The 20,942-nt window shown below is 38.4% G+C and overlaps 1 long non-coding RNA gene across 1 annotated transcript in view; it reads left to right on the top strand.

Moving 5' to 3' along the window:
* Positions 1-1,167: 1,167 nt before the first annotated feature.
* The window catches only part of LOC122541049 (uncharacterized), a 28,289-nt gene continuing 8,514 nt past the window's right edge, over positions 1,168-20,942 (top strand). The window contains exon 1 of the long non-coding RNA XR_006309499.2: positions 1,168-1,705. This is a non-coding gene — a long non-coding RNA (uncharacterized LOC122541049). The remainder of the gene's footprint in view (positions 1,706-20,942) is intronic.

Consider the following 20,942-nt stretch of genomic DNA (forward strand, 5'->3'; position numbering starts at 1 on the left):
CGGGGACAAACAGGCCCCTGTCTTAAAAAAAAATAAGTCTGGTGTCTTCTGACAGTGAGTAAGGTGTGCACGTACTAACGGAATCATGCACAGTTGCACACACAGGAATACAGTTTGCAGATGTGAGGGAATAAAATCTGCTATACCTACTAAACGAGAATTTAAACAAATCATCCATATATTATCAGAAGTATTTCCCCGTTTCTTTGAATTATAAAATATTTGCTCGGGCACTTGGTTATTTATTCCTCTGATGAGAGGAACTCTCCGACGTAGATTGAATGGTGTCAGACACCAACATCGTTCTGTTTCGCGTAGGGACTGATGTCAATGCATGGACAAGTGCACTGAGCCGAGTACATTAATAAGCTTTGCAACTTCGGTGCTTTCCGGTTTGAGAATTTCGTTGCAAACACCTAGCCACTCGCAGGTTTTCCCCAAGACTGGCTCAAGGGTTTAGGAACCGTTCCTCCAAATTTCACTCGTTATTCCCAACACTTAACTGAAATAAGTCAAAGTTAATAATGAAACAGACACACGGGTTTGGACGGGACTTTACAATCAAATAAGCATTTTTTTCTAATTGCTCGACGAGATTATGTGAATGATTCGGAAAGACAGCCTAGGTTGTTAACAAAAGTTGCTGGTTGGTGGGTTGCTGCGTGCTAGAGATGAGGCTGATTATATCATTGCTACGCACCACAAATGAGACGTTCTGGGATCTGAGGGTCAACCATCGATCCCTTCCTATGTAACGAAAGGACGGGTTAATTTTCTCTCATTAGCATTCCCATTGCACCAACCTACAGATTGACAACTAACACATCTGCTCTATGCTTATTTTTTTTAAATAACGCCTTTCCCAAATCACAAAACACGAGTCTTATCTGTTTTTGTGTGTAGTCTTTTATACCGTGGAAAAAAACGCACTAAAACACCCGATCATTCCCCCTCTTTCCAGTCAAGCATTTGTCTCAATTCCACCTTTTTTTTTGTTTTATTATTTCTTTTTCGCCCCTTTTCTCTGCCCTCCATCTTCGACGTCCAACCACATTCTGTCTTCTCCTCACACCCTCACCCTTCCTCTCTCTCTATAACCCAGCGCCTTGATGTTTTGTTTGCCCTGTGAAATAGACGAGGTTTCGTCGGCACCAAAGTGGCAAAGTTCAGATTGAGGGAGAGGGTGAGAGAGAGAGAGAGAAAAAAAATCTCCATCCAGACGAACAAAAGGATGCCTGGGCTTGGAAACTATAGCATGGATATGAAAACCGCAGTTTCGACTGGTGTGTGTATGCGTGTGTGCGTGTGTCTGTGTGTGTCTGTATGTGTGTGTGTGTCTGCGTGTATTTTAAAGGTTTCTTTGAACTGCCTTTGTGCTGAGTCGGCGCTGCTTCTTGCCAATGCAAGTCACGGTCATACGAACTTTGTGTTAACCTTTTATGTCGAATGAATCTTTTCATTTGGAAAGCCATAAATCTCATTCCGTAGCTCCTTTTGTGCAGCGCACTACGACTTAGTAAGCCAAGTGTGCGTTCAACAACAACAACAAAAAAAGTAGGAAAACAAAAAAAAGTTGCAACCGATAGAGAGTATAACTTTAAAAGCAAACAAACACAATCAGATTCCAGTGTAAAGTGCGGGACTGGCTATTCACAGGAGGAGTCGTGGAAGCAATCGAAGTGGAAACGGAGCGCACACAGTCACAGTAAGCAAGCTATTTTCTAAAAACCTCCTTCAAGGTTTACATGGAGACGATGATTTATCGTTTCGAAACGGTCATTATTTTGGTGAATTTCAAGTAGTTAGGACCTGCTGTGAGTTGAGCCGAGTGGTTAGAAACGGGACGAAGGACTGTGAGGATGTGTGAGAGAGAGTTACAGCAAATAGGAAATACTTAAATAAATGGTCATTTGAAAAGCATGCTTGTAAACCAGGTGAACAGCTACACGCACACGCAAAAAAAAAGGAATCTTTTAGCTGAAGTTTATGTCGAACTGTCAGCAATTGGGGAGGGGGGTGGATTGGGGGAAGAGCCTGTAAATGCTGTGCATGCGCGAGAAGGGATGAGTAGATAGAGAGAGAGAGAGCGCGGGGGAGAGAAAGTTTTATCATTAAAGGTCTGGCCTGCAAAACTCTCCGACTCCAAATGGAAATATCAGGATCCCATTAAACCATGACTGTTAGATTGGTTATTCCCGTACTGTGATGAGTTTGTGTGTTTTATTCTTGTAAGTGAGTCTTTTTTTTTGTGTGGGGCGGATTTGGTTTTATTTTAAAACTTATCATTGAGTTATTGGTGTGTGATTGCCCGTCAGTTCCGTACGTTTGGAACCTTTTGTAATACTTTTAAGCATAAAAAAATGTTATTTAGACTGCGTGTGGACTATCCGTTGCTTCGTCCGGTATTCCAATCACTATCTATTTGTTCCCCTTTCCCTCCCTTTTTATTCATCTCTCTCTCCTCCTTTGCTTTCTTCTCTTTCTTTTCCTACCTGCGAACGTTTCATTATTAATACGTTCTCCCAGTCCACAGTTACAACACCTCCCCCCACCCCCATCCCTCCTCCCACCATCACCACTCCCGCCCTAGTTGAATCTTTCTATCATTGGGCATCATTGCGGGACAGCTGTGTTTATCACTATCGGTACAGGAGGGATCATTCGTCTCTCAGTCTTCCGCTCAGAGCGTTATTAATTGCCACTACAATGCTGGTGATTTTTAACTAATAACAAAGTTGTAAATTAACGCGTTCCTTCAAATATTACTAATTTGTCAACACTGATTGATTTGACTCATACTCCGCTGGTTGGATAGTGTTGCAACCACGATATTGACTGTGTGACTATTAATGCAGACTGGCAGCTTTCTGTGAGGGCAAACTTAATGAAACAATTTTTTGTTGTTATTGCTGTTGTTAGTGGAATTATCACTGCAACCTTTACTTAAAAAGCAATCGCAGAGTTTAAAAAATGCTATTGCAACTGAGTGTGTTCTGCCTGTCTGTCCACTACAGTGAGTGGTACAGTACAGCATCTATTAGAGTCCCATATTTATTTGTTCAAGTCAACATTTTCATAGATACTTCACACGTCACTCGCCTTGATCAACGTACCTTCCAATCTGTTAATTATTTTAAGAAATCACCCGAGGTGCAGTGCCGAGGTGCTCATGCTTCAATACGGCATGTAGAACACCTGGAAGTCAAGAGAATACTGTTAAACTTCGACCTCTGGTCCTCTGGTTTTTTTTTCTCTTTCGGGATAAAGCCGGAGAGAGAGCGATTTCAATCGTCTCAAAGGATGGTTAAAAAGCCTGAAAGAATAGCTCGCTCTGATGATGAACTTACTGCCAGCGTTAAGCCTTTAAGCCCTTTGGTGGATTCTGACACTTTTCTATTGGAAAACAGTAACTAAGATTTGCAAAGTTCCCTCGTTCTATGAACATCTATTGTTTCATCCTGTTTCCAGCGGCCTCACTAGGTTCTGACAATCTATTATTTATATACATTTGTAGTGTATCCATTTTTATTCCTGATTGCTTTAAAACTAAATATAGGAATTCCAGCTCACACGAATTTGGTGATCCTGCCGTATTAAGTAGAAACAAGCAGCAGTCTATTTTATTTACTTTGTCAATCTCCAGATTAAAAGTACAAACATGCTGTGCGAAACTAACTTTCTGCAGAAATTAAATTTAAATGGAAGTTGCAACCTCAATGGGACCTATGTATATATATATATATGAGGAATTCAATCTACCGAGTATTGTGACTCGTCTTTAAATAGGTTGTATTTGTGTGCATGAAACCTTTGTCTGGGTTTAGGAGCAAAGCTTTTCAAGCAGACCTAGCGATAGTTCAGGGTCACTGGCAATTTACTGTCCCATTACTTTAAAGCCTGGCACCCCGAAACTATTCAAGAAATAAGAAAATTGGAACGACTTCTAAATACTACCTTGACGATCTTCTCTCATATAACCTGCTGAAGAATTCGGTTCATTTGAACGGAAATTATATCGAGACATTTCAGAGACACAAATGGCGTTTATTGGGCGTTCACAGTATGAATGGAATATCTGGCTATGTCATGTAGCAGAACTCACACAAAGTGCACTTCAACAGTAAACATTTTTTTTCAAAGGCATGAATCAGGGAAACATGTTTAAGTCTTTGTAATAAAGGTGCTATAAAATGTGTTTCAGCGAGTTGCTGTTGCATTCTTTGCACTTCATGTGCAACTGGCTATATAACACCAAGGAAAAGTCGGCTTCAGAAACATGTATTGGTCTAAATGATGTCCTGATTTATCGAGGCAAATTTATTTATTATTAAAACCAGAATCCTTAAGCACAAGAACAGCTTTAAAGGACTCGTCTACTTCTGAATGATCTGGTTCGTTTCTCCGTCTTGGTTTAGTACTGAGGAGTAAAAAAAATCATACATCAGACCCAGCAGAAAGTTTAGACTTCTATTATCATTAGCCTGAGAGTCTAATGATAAGGAATCATATGTGAAGTAGCAAGGAGTTAATCCTTATATCATCAACTCAAATTTGGTTATTAAATCGGTGGCCAGCAATAATTTATTTACAGAGTGAGTCACATATCTTGTCTCTTGATGACATCTTCTTCGCCCACATCTGTTTACTGCCTCCCAATAACAAGCAGAATCTGTAAAACGTTTTTTTTCCCTCCAAGTAAGTCACACTGAAGTCTTCGCGGATTTCTGTTTTACAGATTACGTACAATATAATCTTCAGTAAAATCATTGCCAAAATATGCAGAATACTTATTAGAAAGTGTGACAAGCCGTGAAAGTGTGGAAGTGCATCTGCTGGTGCCTTGATTGTAGAATCACAATTAAATACATTTCATATTTCCAAGTTCTAATTGAAAATTGCATGTTAACTACAGCAACCAAATGGGGCTGAAATTATATCTGCGATTCTCCCGAATTATAAAAAAAGGATTATGTTACAATGAAGTACCAAATTAATTTGGTACAGTTAACCGATACTAATTCCCAAAAATAGCCATTACTACAGATCTTGATAAGTATTGCAGAATAGGAAAGAAAAACAGGCGGTCATTGAAATCACTGAATGCCCTTTCTAATTAGCACCAGTGCTATAAGGTTATATTTAAAACATTTAGCCCCCAGTACAGTATTACTTATCGTAGCTTTAGACGGACACGCTGGTTTTTAAGGCTCAAGCAGAGACTAATATTTACGTGTATATTTGTAGTCATTTTTTTGGCAATACAAAATCTGATTCGATTGTTAGGCAGATCATTTTATTGTATCAATACCTCACCAGGCACGATTTCTAAGCGATTAAAAAATGGCGCTCTGTGGCAGGTTATCAACTGCCGCCATTCTGTGGACGCGGATAAGTGGGACTGTTTATTAGAAGTATTAATAAATAATTCCGGCTAGCATTGTTCGGTGTTTTTATCGTTATTCTCAGATTTTATTAAGACGAAACAAAAAAAAACTGCGTTGGAATTAAAGCTGGTGGAACAACATGTATCTGCCGAGCAGTTAAAAACAATTTCATTTATTGGTTATTATGCCACTCTGCCGATATATCAAGGAAATAGTCAGGGCAGGTTATTTGCTTTGATAAATTGACCGCGCTGAGCAGCTACCCCAGTAGACTGGCCTACATAGTTTCAGCATAATCAATGATAGCGGAGATATATTTAATATCCCACAACATATTGATCTTAGATACTGCATGCATTATATTTGTTCCTGTAGAATGATTTTTTTTAGTGCTTTGTATTGATGCACGTACTCTATGTATATCTGGAATCTCGGTTCATCTTCTAGATGTCCATTGGATTGACCCCACAGCTCCGATCCTTCTCCAATATGACGTTCAAATAGACACATGCACCTTAGTGCTTTGTCTGTTTGTGTTTTAATATGGATCCCTTTTTAATTTATGATCTGCCCCCTCTCCCCAAAGATCCGACGATTAAACCGCGCTCAGAGTGAGTAGATTAAAGCGGATCTGAGATTGGAATCCTGGCCCAACACGTGACTCTGAACAATTGAATTCATTACAATATCAAGACAATCAAACATAAACCAAGTCTTATTAAAATATCGAACATACTGCATTTATTTGAATAGGTAAAGAACAAATGACTGAGATCGGGCTGCTATATTGTGTGATTAATATTTCATATCATTATAGTACATTGTTCAATATATTATTGAAATAACATGCTTAGATATTTGTTTTAGAGCTAGATACCACGGCATTGTGTTTGTTAATCAGCACACGCATGATAAAAAATAGGGTGGATGGGAGTCAGGAAATTTGCAACATATTTGGTACAGCAGAGGGAAACAGTGATGCCAAAGTTCTAACGCTTGCATCTTCTGAAACTGTACGGTGAGAAAACTGATTTGTACAAAGATTAATGTATAAAAAATGTCCTCCGAAATGGACTTAATACACTTTGCTGTTGTAGTTCTATAAGAACAATGATACACACGCATAACCGCAGTGGGCCAAATTCGCTCGATTATTCCATTAAATACTTCACGAATTAGAAATAGACTTCAGGAGCGTTCCTAGAATGAATCCCAAGGCTAAATATATACAGGTTTATCAGAAAAAGAACTCCAATATAATTTGCATTAATACAACAGAGGGATTTTTATCAGTATGATAAAGAATTGGAACAGAGTCCTCATTTCCTCTCAGATAAACAACACCTGAAGAGATGTCCAGAAAGTAGTTCCGCCCTCTGTTCATTATTACAAATGTTTCCATACTCTCCAACACCTAGAAATGAATTCAAATGCTCCTTTCTAATAAAACGATGGTCGATGATTTACAACCTACACAACCATGTCCGGCTAGATTTAATAAGTCCCCAACTCTAATAAGTGTCGATTTTGCAATGAATTCGGTTCTGCCTTTTTAATTTTGCACTGTCAAAATATAAAATCTCTTGATTCTACTGTATTAAATATCATATGAATTGTTCGGAAACTTGATGCACAAAAAGGGCCTGACTGATATTCTGTATCTGGTACTTTAAAAATGACAAATGTCTTGTCAAATGTAGAAAATCTATTCCATCTGGATCTCCACAATTACTCATTCAGTGAAATGCGGCTGGAAAGGTCTGACGGCGCGTCACATAAAATAAATTTGTAATGTAATAGCAAAAACGTAGGGATAATTTGCTGCTAATCGTCTTGTAGCATGGTGCTGGAGAGGAAATCAGCTGGATAAAGAGTGCGACAGGGTTTGAAAAGAAGAGGAAAAAGTTTATAATTAGTGTTGAGACAAAAAGCATCATATTTTAAAAAATCTTTATGTTGGAGTGCTATATGTTTCTTGCTTTATAGTCCAGGGAGAGTTGGATAAGTGCCTGACCACTGAATTAATAATGGCCAGTTTCTCGGCTGCCTGTTCTGTTGGAGCCGGGTTTTATACTGTAATCATTAGCAGCCCCTCTGGCTACATGTTTTGCATCGGTGTAACACTATGACACAGTTGTAATACAAACTCCTCAGTCTTGCTTTGCATTTTGTGGCAGGAAGTTTAACAGCCAGTAGAATTCATCCTCACTCTCTAGTTTAAATGGTAATCGTAAAAACTCCGACCGACTGTAATATTCAGATATGAAAAATAAAATATGGTATATTCATCAAACATTTTTGCCCTATCATCCTTCAATTTGGATTGAGGGATAGAGTGAATTTACGATTCAATACGATGTGTATTTTTCATATTCATTTTTATATCATTTAACATATATTGCTAATGGAATTAATTGGCATTATGTAACTTTGCCATGAGCAGATAAACTACTGAGTGTCCGAGTAAAGCAATATTTTAATGTGAGCGGTTCAGGATCAGCACGTCAAAAAAGATGCTGTTGTCGGTCTCTAATAAAAGGTTCAATAATTTAATGAAAAGTTACAAAGGGTAACGATGTTTATGTCATGTTTGAGAGACTGTTTGATCTGCTCACTGCTTTTGGTGTGCACATCCCACTAATGACAGCGGGGTGGCGCTAATATCTGTGGTTTTTCTCCTGTACTTTCAAAATGGTGCAGTACAATCAAGCACAAAAGAATTTTACATGATTGAATTTGTTTGGGGGGGGGGGGGTCGGGGGCGGGGGGGGGGGGGGCGGGGGCAGGGGGTTCATAAAATATGACAAAATTCCACACAGATTTTGTGGATTTTTATAAAATAAAATTGTCCCGAGCTACAGACAATTTCAGTACTAACATTTCAGACGGTGACTGCTGCAGAAGAGTTTTGCAGAGTAAAAGTTTTTTTTTTAAAAAATTGTTGAAATAAATACTGCAGCGCAGCGAAACCGATGTGTTGCACGAAGGGGTTCCCTTAATATGATACTGTTTGTCAATTATCTTTATTTCAAATGCGGAGTAACTAACAAACTATGGCGTTTCCGAATTTAGTTAGATTATAATTTTGATTTTGCTTTAAAAAAGAATACAAACCTTTCTTTAATAACTGTGCAGAACCTTTACGTGTAATGATTGACTTTGCTTTTTTGCCCCTTTCAGTTCACAGAATCAAATCAGCTATAAGGTATTGGAGAAAATAAACATATGTTAAACTGTAGAACAAACCATACATTTAAAATTATTCTTTGATTAGATTCATTGCGAAATATTTTTTGTTTCATGACATTTGTCATATAAGAAAGCATCTAAATATCAAATAAAAGCGATTAACCCCAACGTATTGATTAATTGCGCCCCACAAAGTATCTTTTAAGACCTAATGGTTTACCTCCTTCTTGGCACCCCATTTAGCAACGAAACGATTATTCGGTATTTTTGTGTTATTCTAGAGAAAGTGAGGAAAGTCGGGCAGGTGAAATTTGGTGATTGGAACTTGTAGCAGCTGCCCACAATCAAATACGATTGAGTTCGACTACTGTGTTGATATCATTTAATTCTGAGTTAACATGAAATCTTGGAATATTCATTCATGCCACCCAGGTAAAAGCACATGATAAAGAAAAAACGGACTTTGTCACAGCTAGTATTTATTTAATTCTTTTATTGGTGCAACTTCGTCAATCGTCAACAAACGTGAAACACTTTAATTATGAGCATAGTTTCTCTCAATGGAGAATCGTTTGATTTCAGACTGAGTTCGTGGCATCACACAAAGCCTCCGAATTCGTTTTATTTTGCGGTATAATTATGAAGTTCGAATTTTGCAGTAAACTGACGCTAGCATACGTACAGTTGTCGCCCGTCCACTTTATTCAAAACCCTAGCCTTTTGATTATGTTAGTTTCTTTTATTTTGTGAGATATTATGGATTTGCAGAATAAATTGTTAAGAGTTATTACTCAGTCAGGTACTAGGAGGCGCTGGTTCCTATTCAAAATTATGTACAAAAAAGCACAGTTCTTTGTCTAGGTAGAGTGTTTTGAAGGTGACATCGAATCCGAGGATTAAATTCTTGGGAACGAAAGCCAATGTACCTCTAATTATTAAAAAAAAACGCACCGTCCAGTGTTATTTTAAACCTTATTGGTTGCGGAATTAAATTATCTGTTTTAAAGGGCGTCTTATCAAAATGGCTTTGCTGAATTATCTGCGCATCCTTTCGAAATGCATAAGCAAAATCAAGCTTTAATTTAAAGGATATATTCGCTGCTATGAATTAAAAGCGAGAAAGATAGTGTCTGTTTTTTTTTGTTTTTAAGTGCAAAATAAAATGAATCATATTCATCGGGGTGCTAGTTTCGTTCAATATTATATGTCGAGGATGTTGTTTGTCTTGTGAAATTAAAAGTGACATTCCAACATTAAAATCTCTTAAATGTAATAAGTGAAGTCATACCACGGATTTGTTCGGGGTCTTGATAAATAAACCGGCAAAAGACGCAAAGGCTAATCAATGCAACTATATTTTGTCCACGATGGTTGGGGAACTGATAGATTGTAATTGAAAAGAGCAGATATAAAAGTGGGCGCCATTCTAACCGTACCAAACGAGTAACAGGCAATAAACTATCAACACATGCTATCGTCAAACTTTTGAACATTTCACATTAAGATCCTCAAATTGTTAAATTAAATGTTTCTTTCTTTGTTGAAACAATGAGAAAAGCACCAACAACTGTTCTACACGTTAAAAGTAAAAGATAATGGATGAACTTGCGCAATTTGGTACTGACTTAAAAATCACAACTATTCAACTAGATGTTATGTAGAAAAAAATGTTCGCAGAAATAACATGCGGGAAATGTATTGTCCAAACGCATTGAATATTTGTAAACCCACAAACATAATAGTTTACCGAAAAAAAAACCCTGATCTTCGAATTAACTTTCAACTTGTCGCGTTAAAATAAATTGCAGGTATATACCAAGGATGGGACCGTTGTCATAAATTACAAATCAATCCACTTGTGGTCCGTTATGGGTATGTGTTCCCAGCATAAATTTCATTGAGACTCATAGCCCTCGGTGATTTTTCTAATTTCCTGTTTTCTTATAATCTTTGCAATCGTCAGGTTGTCACCTTCCCCGCATCAATATAATAACGTCCAAAGCAAATCAATTTGTTCTTTGCGTTTTGATCCTTTTTGGAAGCTGACTTCAGGTTATAAAACAGGTTATTTTCTTTGCAGATTTCAAGAAAATGGACATACGGAGAGTTTGCATGTTTTCTCCGCGAAATTATGTCTCACTCTATTTAATTTTACATCACTAATGTGCAAAAAGGTAGTGCTCAGAAAAGCATTTTTAATCATCACTTAGTTTTAAGTTCCAGAATCCAGTGCTGGTAACATTTCTTAAGAATCGATCCAAGACTTAAAAGCAAAATCGCCCCTTTTTTTGCAATGAATGTTTTTGTAATATTATTTACAATAAAATGAATGGCCTGATCAAACGTTTTAAAATATTTCAGCCGTGTGACGCAATCATTGTATTTATTATAAAACTATTATCGTGCAGAATTATGAGCGTTCGCTTGAAGTGTACATCCTCGCGCTAGCTATAATGAAATAAAGACATCAAGATCAAATTCGCAACTTACATTTTTCAAAAAAATCATTGTATTTCATTTTAAAATGATAAACGTGCGGCCATGAATATGATAGATGTGCAAGAGTTTTTTCTTGAAGTTATCTGAACTCATTTATCTGTTGATATTTCTTTCAAAAATGGTCTTGACGGTAAGGTCAATTGGATGACGGCATGGGAAATCATCTTGCACATTGATAATTAAAACTAGGAAGTTATCATGCAGGGCATAGTATTTTTTCCCTCCCGATTCTTTCCCTCTGTGTTGTGATCAACTGATGTGATGTTCACAACAAATCTATAGTATCCAAACAACAATATTGCTTGGAATACCTATGATATTAACTATTAATAAAATTCTCTAATCTAAACTTCTGCACACACGCTAATTGGACTCTAGGAACCTATATGTTCGGTGTTCTTTGTTTGATTGCATCGAGTTTCTGAACACAGCATGAAAATTGGCATTTGTTTTGCTGCGTATGAATGGATTAATTTGCAGATCTGTAAAATAGTATTCACGGAGGGTGGGATGTTATGAAAAGTTAGTGTCTGCTCAGGAAACCCCTCCAAATCCATTTATGAAACATTTCGTTGTTTTCAGTCCTGTAGCGCCGTACTAAGGCTACCGAATTGGCATTATCGAAAAACACACGTTTTAAATCAGGTTTCATGAGTATATTTTAAAGTTTATTGTGGCAGAATCGAAAGTTGTGGTACGAGAGATAGAGGAAGAAACACTTTGTTTAAGGGAGACTTAAAGGGTTTCAGAAACATGCAATTGGCATACGTCAGAGCTGCTTAGGACAAGAGTTTCTACAAAGCACCTGTTGAAGAACCATCTTTGACAAGTTCACTGTTGAATGTATCAATACCTACGCCGAGGCAATCTCTATATTTAGATATATGAAGTCCTTTAAATGATCCAATATCTGTCTATGCAGAAAATTAACGCATTTTTATTGTCTATAGCTGTTAACAGTTAGGTTGCGAACTTTGATCTACGTTAACTGAAATTTTGTACAATAGTTACTTATTTTAAGTAAAAAGAACTCTACTCATCTCGAACGAAAGCATGGAGCATAACTAGCGAAAGTTGGCCCGCATTTTCCACAAACCTATCACGGAACAAATGGAACGTATAACTGCAATGGCATCGAACTAAATATTTCAGCCACTTGATAACTTTCTTGATGTTCCTGGCATTTTATTTCGCAGGTTACCATTTATGTACCCCCGCCTCCTCCCTTCCCCAGTGGTCTAAAATCTAGCAGCCACTTTTAAATGTCAACATTGCGGAAGAGCTGTCAAGATCGACATGACAACTACCTCCTGCTGATTTTTAAGCGAAATTCGAACCTAATCAACATTTCACATCGCTAACAGTTCAATCTCTTTTTTTAAAAAAGAAAAAGCAATAACACTCCACAGATGGCACTGTTACAGGTGCTGGAAGCTTCAGTGTACTCCGCTTGGGAGGAGAAGTTTCAAGTGGGACAGGTACAATAATCCCCCTAAAAAGAGTTTTCTATTAGCTTTGGGCGATGGAAATAGCTCGACAGCTTCCTCCTGCATATAAAAAAAGCCTCAAGAAATTTCAATCAGAATATCCAACACACTTGCTTTAGGATAAACAACGAGGAAGATATAGCTGCAACTGATGTATTGCAGCATCGATTTACTGACCGATTTCCCTTATTCCCGCCGCTCCCCCCACCCCTTCCCAACATACCCCTATTTCCCAAAAGGGAGAACCCTAGAGGGAATGAATTTGTGGATTTATTTTGCACTGTTCAAGTGAATTCAGCCCAATTAGACGCCACGAAAAATCCATCACTTTCGCAAGACCTGAATGACTAAAATGGAAGATTAACATAGAAAAGCAAACACATATGAATGAGGTATGATCATCTCAACCTTAAAAAAACCCCACAAGTTTTGCTAATACAGGATTGCTATGATGTTTTGCATGATAATTCCAATATGGTTCGGTTCATAATAGCACCACACACAGATATTGAGGACTTATAAAAGATTTAGGATACAATAAGTGTTAATATAATGCGAATTCCCCTGCCCTGAGAGAAAAAAAATGTTTGGAAATATAGGATTGTAAGAATCGAAATAATTGTTTAAAATTAAGCAGTTCATATAATTTAATACCCTACATCAAAACACATAAAAAGAAGACGAATTTGCGCCCAGGGCCAGTCTACTGAATCATTGCTTTGCTTAATTCTTACTTGAATAATTTTCGTAAAATCTAACAGCAGAAATCAGGGTAAATTGTTGAACCTGATGCAATATCTGTCAAAAGTTTACATCAAAGACACAATATTATTCAGTTACCAGAGAAACTGTCTCCTCAGATAAGAATATCTTAATTACAGCGACACAAAGGTAACGATTGCAAAAAAAAATAAGATTTGAAAGAGAAGCTTTTCGGTCTGTTTCTTTGATGGTTTTCTGTATCGGATCACGATGAAGTTCTGAATCGGGGAAGCCTGAAGTTCGCTGAACTCGGTAGCTAAAAGTAAACAAGTTGTCAGATTGGAATAATCTCTCTTCTTTGGGTTCTGAGAAAATTTCGGCCTCACATTCTTAGATGTAGCTAAATCTACTTTCTCCTCGAGCCGATAGTGGCGTACTTCGTGTCTTGGACAATAATGTGGCAATTGTTAAAGTTTTGTGACCCATAAAATTTCGGGGTTAGTATTCTGGCTATGGCATGTAATTATGCAAAACACTTTTCATAAAGACTTGCCATTCGATCTAATGGCATAGTCTACGGTCCAAAACTATGTGTATGTGTGTGTGCGTTGGGGTTGGGTGGGAGGGGATAGTGATGGTGGCGGGGGGGTCATGGCGCTCATGGTGTGTGGGGGGAGGGGGGAGGATGTGGGTGGGGAGTGGCGCGGGGCTCACTGATTGCATTCACATAGACTCTTACAGTATATCTACCTGCAAAGTTGCAGGTTCCAGTGAAGGTACCGACTCCCAGTCTGCCTACTTTCATTTAAAGTTCATACTGAATGGACTATATCAGACTGTCCAAATATGCATCTGAGAGCAATCCCTGCTTATTTTGATTTCATGACAGTTATTGATAGCTGTGAGTGATTAGTGAAATCTATGTCCCTCTCTAGTCTGACGGGACATTGACAAGCGCATTGTAAAAGGGACTGACAGCTGAGATTGAATTAGTTGCATTTGTACAAATTTGAGGAACCGATAATCAGGAAATCAAAGGAGAACTATGACATCCGACAGAAATATGGCTGGAAATCACTGATTACTTGGTAGAACTTTCTTTCATCATCAAGGCAAAAAAAAACAAAGGCTAACGTGTTAAATGCAACCCGACAAGCTGACACATGGACAAAAAAAACGCTATAGCTTATTGACTTTGCAGGGGAAGAGAAGCGCCGCGAGAAGATTCCAGTATTTTAAATAAGGTTTTATAATTATTATCTAAACAGCGACCAAATAAGCACACACATGGGCTCACTTGAAAATACTTTGTGATCGATTTTCCATTTTACTGTTTCAATGTCCTTTTTTCCGCCTTAAGGAAAGATTATATGGCTTCTGCAGAGTATGCTTCAGCGTTTTTATTGATTAGAATTTTAACGAAAGCCTAGCAGGTAGTTACATCGCAGATTTTGCATTTCAGAGGGAGGACTCTGCAGTAGGTGCCTTTATTGATGAAGGCAAGTTGACTAAATTGGTAGGTTTATTTAAATATTTAACTTTTAACGAGAAAAATATAATTGTACAACATTTATTGAACAGCGTTTATATTATTTATCATATATAGTTAGCATGTCGAAATTATGATAGAAGCACCACATGTTACTGTCTAACACTGACAAGAGACTCACTCCGCCCCTGAACTGATTGACCTGCCCCACGGAACTTCCCTGACAGCAAGTGATTTAATTCCATCTTACTTAGTCAGACGCGATAAAAACTAAAATCAAAAAGCTCATGCGATATTTTAGAAGTCCCCATGTTTACTTTCAATTGCGTGATGGAATACCCATCAATTTCTAGGTGCATAATGATTTTTGCTGACAGATCCTAATTTTGCGCAATAATGAAGATTTGCCAAGCGCTGTGATGACCATTCATGGATGTTCAATGTAGACGCTTCTCTAACAGATTTTGTAGCAAGGAAGCACTGCCAGAGAGAGAGAGAGAAGAGAGAGAGGCAGAAGAGACTGGTTGTCAGGGGTCAGGCAGTCGGAGATTGCTTCTTGAGATCTTTCAAATTTCACACGTTTGAAGGCTTATAGGCTTACTGATTCGTATTTCAAAACAAGATCAGTGGATTCATAATCAAAAAATTGAGGTCTGTAACTGGGCTGCATTTTGATGCACAGAGATGTCTTGTAGGATGAGTGAATTGGAAAGCACAGTTCTGACACGTCTCTGATCGCTGGTATGACGGGTCTCGCTGAGAAAAAGGAACTTGCTGTCTGTCTTGTTGCCTCTCGACCATCAAAGCCGGAGTTAGCGGAAATTGGAATCAAATTAAGTGGTGGTCCAAAATAAATGCCAAATGAGTGCTTTCTTTTTTGAGCACGTGGTTGTTTGCGAGACTGGCCCCGCGGTTCCCCCCCCCCCCCCCCCCCCCCACACACAGTCGTATGTTATTTTTTAAAAAAAGGTATTTCCACACGCTGAGAAAAAGGGTGTGCAACCAAAGGGGAACACAGAACAGCCAGGACAGTTCTAAAGAAGTCATGGTGAGTGACGTTGAAAGCAGCATCTTTGTTTTCAAGCAGCATTCTGCTGGCTCGATCAATGACGTCACATGCTGGAAGCTCTGCAAGAAAAGTTTGATACAAAAGTGAATTACCCAAATAATTATACCCAGAATATTAAAATGGATGTCCTCTGCCAAGTTACAAAATTAATACCACATTATAATGAAAAGATAATTATCAGTTGGAAATCTTTACGATGCCTGCAGCTCGAAACTATCAAACCAGATACTGTCACTTGCTAATGCTAACGAAAATACTTGGCTGTATACTAACCATTGACAGTACTTTCGCTAAGTACTGAAGGCAAAAAAAACGGTTCGAAGTCAGGCAATCCGCAATAGTCTAAAAGAAACGTTAATACCCTATTAAAACATTGCAATTTGCTATTTGTTTTATCATTCTCCAACAACCAAATTTCATGTAAAATATCATTTCGGGACACTGAGTATTGGAGCTTTAGTTAATCTTTCATGCATCTCTATTAGTGATGGAGATCTATTGCTATTGCAATCTTAATGACTTATTGTGAAATCAAATTGTATGGGGCATTGCTATATATGAAGGATTTAATCCAGCTTCACAAATACACCAAACTAACGACGCGTTTTGGGAAAGAAAGAAACGAGATTCATTGTCTTAATTAGTGCTAGGCCAAAAGTCAAGTAAGTTGGCCGGGGGCGGGGGTTGAGATGGGGTGGGGGGGGGGGGGGGGGGGGGATAGTTGTTTGGAATCGAATCTCTCTTTTTGTAACATTTCATGCGGCAACATGGTATTGTAATAGGGGTGCGGAATTAATAGATAAAAGAACAAGGACCACAGTAGAAACTCCCTTTCAATAGATTTATTAGTTGTTTTGTTTGTAGTTTTGTAAATCAATGAAACTGTAATTAAATGTACATCCTCCCATGTGTGGAAAAAACCCACTTAGCTCAAATGGGCATTTTGTTTCAAAATGACATGAATACTGATGGAAAATGAAATCCAGATTAAAGAAAGCAAGTGTGATATAAAGGGTATGGAGGCAGTAAAGATGTATTGAAACAAGGCAATGTGGGCAGTAAGAAAGTAGGACCAAGGAGCATTGGACACCAGCATTAGCACAGAACAGTTACGAAAATAATAAATGATTGCAAACCCGCCAAATGATAAAAGCTGAAAAAGAAAAATTGTTTTAAAAATGCAGCACAATGACCAAGAAGAATAGAAAGCAAGATTGACAATTTTTGCAATAAGCAAAAATGGAGGGGAGGAGAAGAGTTGGCAGAGAAGAGGAAGTGTGAGTCTGAGGAAAGTAAGATAGAAGGGGGCCAGAGATAAAGCTCTGTCCTGATTGATGACCAGTTTTTTGTTGCTGACATTACCATTAAATTATTGCCCAGTATCCTAGTTGTGTTGTCTGCGGCGAACCTCTACCACAAGCTGTTTAATTTTTTTCTAATAGTCTCACGCCTGGCTGCCTTTAGCTGCTCGCTATTAATCAGCAAGAGGCTGTACGTTCAGGAAGAAAAGCGTTTGCACTGCACGTGTTCGACAGTGCAGTATAGTCTGCACTCAACCATTTATACAACAAATTATTCTTATTAGGTACACTTTATATTTCAATAAAATTTCACGCACAAAATACACTGCTTTGGAGTTCAAAGAATAAACAGCCTGCTGAAGAGAAAAACACAAATCGGCCTGTCTCTTGCGTTCTTGTATACAATCACAGCCAATCAAACCTGTGAGGCCAAAGCTAACGGAGTGTATTCATCTAGTGTAACCTCGGTGATATCAGTTCACTCATATTCACCTCGGAAGGAAAGTGGTTTGTTCTCTGACTAGCAGGCAGAAATTTTGTCATAGTACATTAACACTACTAAGTTTCCATCATGGCTAGTGCAGTCAAATGAATATCGCAAAGTTTTTTTTTCAATATATTTTGCAGGGTGCATGGCACCTGTTAGTGTATATCAGCAGCATGTTCAACCTCATTGAGGTTAATAGTTAAATATTCGTTTTAAAGCTCTCCAGTCGAAATAAAGGCGCACTGTTTGAAATCCTTCAGTTTTGTTTTACTTGCACCAATTTATCTATTTCGAATCAGTGTTGTTGAATTACCCTAACACGTTGTAATGGGATTGACATTGGATTTTAAAGTGAATCAGATGTACTACAGCGTCCCGATGAGCCATCAAAAATGGATTCAGTTATGTCATTCAGTGGCAACTTTTGGAACCTTCAAATTTACACAAAATATGAAGCAAATGCCAAAAGGGCTGTTTCCTTTTAAGCGAACACTTCTCTCAACTAAATGGTTTGTTCCAAAGGTAATGAAATTGGAATTTCTCAGGGAGTGGAACATAAATTCTGCATTAAAACGGCTATTGATTTATGTATTAAAGAAATGAACAATTTATAAGGATATTTGTTTCAAACATGCCTCATTTTTAAATTTCATAGTATTGCATTGACTGTCTATCCAATCCCAAACTTGCAGTGCCACGACCGTGTCACATTTAGATATTCCAGTAATTTTCATCCTTTGGACCAGAGCATGGATTGGACAGGTTACTCCCAACTAAGACTTGAGAACGCCCTGGTTTGAACAGAAGTGGTGTTAGTCCATCTCGAGAGTCTGGCCTCACGCTAATTACATATTGTACTTGTTGCAGCTTAACTCCAGCCTGAAACGAAGGCACTGACAAGCTGATCTGATCAGCACGCCAGAAGTAAAAGGCATCTTGTTTCTTGAAGGAAACAGAAAATCTCCTCCGAGTTAATACTTCCTGGAACTTGGACAAAAAAGAAAGGAGCAACAAGAATCAACAGGAAGCGTGGCGCAAAGATTAATAACTTTATGAGATTATATGACAAGGTAAAACAATTAAAAATACAATAAATACCTCTGAGAGAGACCAGAAAGACCAGAAAAAAAACCCAACAAGAAAAAAAGGGGCAACTGTGCATTCTACCCCAGTAAAACAGTTGAAAAATGAATGGCTCATCACAGAAGACAGATAGTTTAATGGGACACGTAACATTTCTGCTTCATTGCATGGCTTCTCTTTTGCTTATTTGACACTATTAAGCCCAAACCAACAGGACGATAGAGTAAAATGTATCAGATTTTCCTTGTCCAATATGACGTGGAAAGTGGGTCCGTTTTAGATTTACACTACAATTTAGTCATTGAAGGCGAACTCATAGATCGAAACAGAAACATGAATTGCTGGAAAAGCTCAGCAGGTCTGACAGCACCAGTGGAGAGAAATCAGACTTAACGTTTCCCGTCCAGTGGACCTTCCTCGGAACCCGGAGGTCCATGCCTGATTTTGGGGGTTAGCACCTTGCAATTTCGTAGCGGGCCGCGACATTTGGCTCAACCTGAGCTTGGCGATAGAATGATAGGCGTGTTGGGCATCTATTGGGCCTGCCCCTTGTTCATCACTGAGAAATGAAAACAGATACCGATGCGAATTGCAGACTGGTTGATTGGAGGAGTTTGGTGATTTACAATCCAGTTTGGCGGGAGTAGAGGCCATGAAATCTGAGTGGGGCGGGTGGATGGACAATGGCCTTGGGCAAAGCAACACGTCACATAGCTACATGGGTTTAAACATAACAGCACTAGCGATTGGAAAATCTCAGATAAACAAATAATGGTGCACAGCACTGTAAAGTGAGTGCAACAATTAAACAGAATCTTCATTTACGTCTTTTGGGGATGACGTGCATCCATTGCCAGATTCAATCTTCTCAGCATGAAGTTTTCATCTTTCGGTTGTTGTAGCACTTACATTAACAAAATTATGACCAGCCAACAATGTCAACAGTATGCTAACTGTGAGATAAAACTTCAAAAGTTGGAGCAGTTTCAACGTGAACTGCATCACATGAATATTCACCAGTTGCAATGCTTTGATTGAAATGTCAGTGCAGTCAACTGACATCCACCCAAGACTGAAGCGAGTTTGTGCATTGTCAAGAGTTTGTAAGGTTAAAGACAAGGATGGTTCAATTCTAGTTTCTAACAACAGTGCACGCAATAGTTGATGCGATTTAAATACAAATTAAAGCGGGAAAAGTGGACAATCTTTCTTCTCCACAACGGCAGAAACAAGACGTGCTGGAAATGAAATGAGGAGCAGAAAGGAGAAAAAGATATAAAAGTGCAGTTGATGCTCGAAGCAGTGATTCATAGAACTGCCATTTATTACTTTTAAGCCCCTTGATTGTTTAAAAAGTCATTAATTCGGAAAGCGATTTAGGTTTTGTATTTCAAACTGTAAGGTGCAATTGGTAATTTGATTAGAGAAAGGAAAATGTATAAGTAGAACTGTCTGAGAGGCAGTAAGAGTTAATTTTATACTTGGTGAAGTTCCAAATCGTTCTTGACATTTAACACACCTGTACAGATTGGGAGGCGTGCAGTACCCTGAGGGGAAATTAAGGGCGTGTAAGCGCCACATGTTAATGTTTGCCGTCTTCCGGTGCCGATTTCATGATGTCACCCACTGAACAAGAAGTGGATTTCCAACAACAAGTTGTTACCTAAAATAACACGCACCAAATCTTTGATGGGAAAGGTTAGGAAAGGTTCTTACAGGCTTGAATTCTATTCGGGTCCAGTTTGAGGTCGGAACAAGTTCAGGTGACAGGCCGGAGATGTACTTTGTCCTTTTGTGAATTGCTTTATTTCGGGCCAGTTTCCTTATATTCAAAACTTTGAAAATCACCGCATTTTTAGATTGAGCCGCAGATTCTAAGCGCAGTATGTTTTCTGGTAAAAAGCATTTTGAGACCCTATCTTTTTTGGAAGTGAATTTTTGCCATCTGGGAGTTTTAGAAATCAGCATTTTAAGGTTCCATCAGTTGCTTTTAGGACCTGAACCAAGACTGTCTAGGCCAGTGGTGCGGACGCTACCACGGCGCATCAAAACGCTTCACCAACACGGATATGCTATGATAGCATTCACAGTTAATTATTACATGTTGGCAACATCGTGAAGTACTTACTGTTGTTGCGCAAGCAAACATTTGAGCTTCAATACGCAAGGAGGACACATAGAAACGAGAAACAGGACGAAAGCAGTTAAACCACACTCAAAACAGATTCAGACTAATACAGCTGTCAGTACAC

This window comes from Chiloscyllium plagiosum, unplaced genomic scaffold (genome assembly GCF_037043375.1).
Source record: "Chiloscyllium plagiosum isolate Xiang-an unplaced genomic scaffold, Cpla_swu_hap1 HiC_scaffold_39, whole genome shotgun sequence".
Taxonomy (NCBI): domain Eukaryota; kingdom Metazoa; phylum Chordata; class Chondrichthyes; order Orectolobiformes; family Hemiscylliidae; genus Chiloscyllium; species Chiloscyllium plagiosum.